Raw genomic sequence first — 5,061 nt, 5'->3', positions numbered from 1 at the left:
CCCCCCCCCCCCCCCCCACACACACACACCCAGACACACGCACACTAGATTCCTGCTTCACTGAAACTTTCAAACTACCTGTCTGGCAGTAGCAGAACACTTCTAGTCAGACAGCGGTGAGGGAGTCAACTGACTTTGTGGGTCATTAAAATTATCTGCTTCTGTCTAAACTTTCATGGGTGTTAATGACCTCTCTTCTTTTTAATGCTCTTGATGTTCCACTACTCAAGCTAACCTTTCTTCTGCAATTCTGCTGTCTTGTTAGCTGCTCCTGGTAATGTAGACCATATTTCACATCCTTACATACTGGTTTTAACTCATTCCAATTAAGTTATTTTAGTTTTGATTCAATCTTAAACTGAATAAGATAGCTCTAGGCCCCTAACATATTCGTAAAGCTTTTAGTTTCCTTTTTACCTGGAGAAAAATGTGGTGATGCACCTCACCATTTGCACCCTCCCTTTTCAAAATCCTAGATCAGCTCATGGTGGTGTCTCTTCTGTATGCATCTTCCCCAATATCTGAATTTACAGTTGCTACATCTTTTAGCAGGATAGAAGAGTGAATAAGATGACTGTCTGAGGGAGGAGAAAACAATTTTTGTCTGTAGTGAATACATGCTCTGGTTTTTTTTCAATATGAAGAGGTGGCAAGTTTAGACATTCTCTTGATAGTGACTTAATGCTATAGCACAAATGATTGCAAACTATGAAATACCAGGTTAGGTTAGCCTGTGGCAATATTTAAGTGTTCATCCTTTCTTCTTTTCTTTTGAAGAAATAATTGTTACATTTCAGATTGCTTAATAATGTCTTACGGGGGTGAAAAAATGCTGTGGATATAAAGCCCTGAGTACTCAAGTTGCTCTGAAAATGGAATATAACAAAGAATTAGTGAATACTTGGAAGGGGATCTAATGTGTGGAAACCTGCTCGGTAGTACCTGTTTGGTGAAATAGATCATCACCCTTTGAAACAGAAGTGTGTTTCTTTTCATATGTATTACTGCTTAATTATATGGTTCTTAAATATGCTTTGCAGCCCCTTTGGAATGAAACAATAGATTTTTTGTTTATGTTGGCATATTTCAGCTATGTACAAGCTTTGTTAACATATATATGCCCTGTCACACATGCATGATTGTGTATTAGATCCCGTTATGCATTACTGCTGGTAAAGGGGGAAACCAATCCCAAGCTCTGGCAAGAAGCAGGCTCCCATGGCTCAGAGCTCCCAGCTGCAGGGAGCCCCATGCACCCCCACAGCTGTGGGACTACAGGTGCTGCAGTCTCTTAGTCACATGGATGCATGGGGGGGTGCCACCATGGCTGGGAGACTTGAATCCTCTGGTAGCTTGGAGACTGGGGGTGCATCCACACAAGCATGCGCGTGCGTCTTACAGTGTCTCAAAGGCTTTTGAGATGCTGCAAGAGGCATGTGTGGGAATGAAAAAACGTTCTCTGCACTGTATGTTTAGACCCCTAGATATAAAGGGGTCAAAAAAAACGGGGTGGAAAAAAAAGGTTTGGTCCTTCACACAGATGCTCTGGTAGCCAGCCAGAGTGTCTCTATGCCTGGCCCTTGCCCTGGTGCTGAAGAGTGCCAGCTGCAGGGAGCTGGACCTAGGCTTCTTCCAGTAGGTAGGGTGTGAGGGTAGGGGGGCTGGAGGAGGGGGGCAGTGATCATGAGACCCCTGCCTGGCCCTAGCCCCCCCCCCCCCCAGTCGCTGTCCTGCTCAGCCCCATCCCCTGCCTGCCTCCCTAACTCCCTCAATCGCTGCCCTGCCTGGCCCCATCTCCTGCCTTCCCCCTGAGACCTCCTGATTGCTGCCCAGCCCAGCATCCCACCAATTAAAAAAAAAAAAAGCCGCGCATTCACCAGCAGTAGCAGCTGCCGTAAGGGTCCCTGGGACCTTGTGGTAGAGCCCCCTTGAGCAGCACGGGGCCTGGGTGACAGCCTCGGTGGCCCCAGCTACCCGACAATGCGCGGAGCTGTGCAGTGCCCTGCCGACCTCAGCCATACCTGTGCGATGGGGCTGTGGCAGTGCGGTGCCAGGTGGCTGGGGCCAGAGCCCGCTGTGCTATGGTGCGTGGGGGGGGGGCTCTGCCGCAAGGCCCCAGTGACCCTGATAACAGCTGCTACTGCCAGTGAGTGCAGGGCTTTTTTTTTTTTCTTAATTGCTGGGAGGCTGGGGTCAGGGAGTAGCCATCGAGGGGGACTGGGGTGCAAGCAGGGTATGGAGCTGGGTGGGGCAGCCATCGGGGGGCTGCAGGAGCCAGCGGGGGATGAGGCCAGATGGGGCAGCAATCCAGGGGGCTGGGTGAGCAAGCAGGGATGAGGCATGTAGACCCTGCAGGGGCCAGTTGGTGAGTTGTGCAGGGGAGTTGCACCCTGCAGGGGGCAGGAAAACCACTCCTCCTAAGCATCCCCCCCTTACAGTCCCTTCACAATCTACCCACACACCCCATGGCCCCCCACATCCCTCCACAACCCCTCACATCACCCCAGCCCACACCTTGCATGCCCAGCTGCTAGACAGGATGAGACCTGCTGATAAGAGCTGTGGCTACATGTGAAGCTGTCCCCACATCCTGATTAGTGAATGTCATAGGGAGCTCTAAGTGCTCTATGGTAAGAAAACCAAAGGCAAACAGCAAAAACATATAGGTATTTAGAATTCATTTTATTATGATGATAGAGACACTGGTAGGCATCCAAATTGCTTTAACAGTGGATATATCAATAAAACATTGCCCAACTGATTTCTGTCTCTCTCTATATAAATTGGGGTAGGAGGACATGCTTTGACAGTTCAAAGCAGGCCACCACACTGGGAACATCTTCCAGGTGATAGCTGCCCAGGTAGCCGGGCAGGGGGCACACATGGCAGTAGTGCTGCACAAAAGCCAACTCTGCAGCCACAGCCCACTAGCAGCTGGCCCAGGGGGGCAGATGCCTCTACTGGCTCTGCAGTCCCCATCTGGGTCTGGCAGGTGGCAGCGGGTCACAGCCAGGTAGCAGCCCCCACTGCCAGACTGCTGCAGGTAAAGGGTGCGGGGAACTCTCAGGGCTGCTTCAGCAGTCTAGCTGGCACAGGTACCAGTTGAGTGGGCCCCAGAAGCTCCTGAGAGCCAGTAGCCCTGAGCTACTTATCAGTACAAAAAGCCGCCCTGTCGGGCCCAGGACAGGGCAGCTTTTTATACTGCTGGGGACAGCACAGGTGCTGGCCCTGGGCTCTAGCTCCTCCTGGCTGCAGATCCCGGAGGATGCAGGTAGGGTTATTTTGCCCCAAATGGCACAGTTTGCCCCACACCAAAGTGCATGTCTGGGTACGTGTGCTGAGGGAAAAAGCCCTGACTCAGATTTGCACTGCTTCTATTTGATATGCTGCAAGCGCACGTGCTTGCGTGTGTGGATGCATCCTGGGGGTGCACATGGGACCCTGTAACTGCGATTTCCAATTAGCTGACAGGGCAACCACAGGGGCCCCATGCCACACGTTCAACTAATGGTATGGTAGGAAGCAGCTACAAAATGATTGTACATTTTGTCGAAAACCTTTGTTACTTATTCTTCTTCCTATCACACTATTAATTTGTAATGTCCAGAGGGGGAGAGGGGCAGGGAGAAATATATATTTCTCTCTCTCAGATCCCATCTGGACATTACAAATTAATAGTGTGATAGGAAGAAGAATGCGTGATGGGATCTAATGTGTGATCCCACGATCATGCATGTGTGATATAGCGTGATGTGTGGATCCCACATGAGATCCTATCACTCCTCTCTGCATGTGTAGAGGGGTTCTTAAACAAAATGAGAAACTTTCTTAGTGAAAGAGATCTACAATATTTCCAGGACCTCTTGGCATAACTTGTTGAAACCAGACTTAGCTAGAAGTAGTTCCTGTTCATCTTAAATATGTATCTTGTATTGTGCAGATTAATTGTAAATCAGTGACTTGGCTACAAAAGAAAGCTAGGAAATGGAAAAGCTGCTAGATTTAGCTCAGAGTTGCTGAAGATACTTATTTCATAGCAAATGCCTAATTAAATATGTTGTCTAATTCTCTTTTGCTGCTAAAAGATGAAATCTGTACACAAAAGCCCCTGTTTACACTATAAGCCCAACAGTTTAAAATCAAGCCATAAAACAAGAGGAGCATTAGATCCTGGCAGTATTTCCACTCCTGGAATATGTGCAATATTTCTGTATTTGCATACAAATTAGCTTTTATTTATTAGATTTTGGAGCAAAGTGGTAAAAGAGGCTGGTTGTATAGGAAGCTGCCAAAAAAATAATCCATGTGTGTCAAGTGGATTTCTCAAGGGTAATAGAGTGGATTTAAATTGAAAACGGGGGTTGGAAAAAAGTTTTCTGCTGTAAGTGGTGGTCCAACTCTGAGAGCTCCTAAAATATAACTGCTGTTTTACTGCAGTTAGAGCTTATTGTCCGGAGGAGCCCACAATTAAAGATCCCAGTTCCAGAGGTTTAGCAAGTCAGCTGGGCATCCAGGGCAGCCGTGATGAATGGAGGCAGGGGTGACATTTGGCTGCTGCCTTGCTATTGGTACTATTGTGTGGCTGCAAAAGAAGCTCCTTTTTTATTTTTGACCTCCCACTCCCTCTCCCCCATCCAAAGCTAGTGCTCAGGATGGAGTGGCTGCCCTGGTTGCCCCTTCCTAGTTACACTACTGTCCAGTTCTGCCACCTCCTGGGCCTAATGCTTGTGGTAAATAGGGGGGCATGCTTTAGAAGAGTACATGTTGTAAACCTGCACTCTTCTGATTTTACTGTGATCCTGGATGTCTGCCTTGGAGGAGCTGCCTGGAGTGTAGCTCCGCCTGATTTGATTCCACGTAGCCTGGACTGGTGGGTCTGAACTCTCAGCTACCTTCGAAATGCTAATATGGGAGCTCCTCTGAGAAACTGCTTGCTCTTTCCCACTGCTTTCCCCAACTCAACTTCCTAGAGATGGCAGTTGTCAATGTTCACACTTTCTACCCGATCCCAGATAAATCTAGCATATTGCCACCGCGCCCCCCCCCCCCCCCCCCCCCCCC

The sequence above is a fragment of the Gavialis gangeticus genome, unplaced genomic scaffold (assembly GCF_001723915.1).
Source record: "Gavialis gangeticus isolate Ggan-Ray unplaced genomic scaffold, GavGan_comp1, whole genome shotgun sequence".
NCBI lineage: Eukaryota > Metazoa > Chordata > Crocodylia > Gavialidae > Gavialis > Gavialis gangeticus.
Note: the sequence above shows the minus strand (reverse complement) of the source record.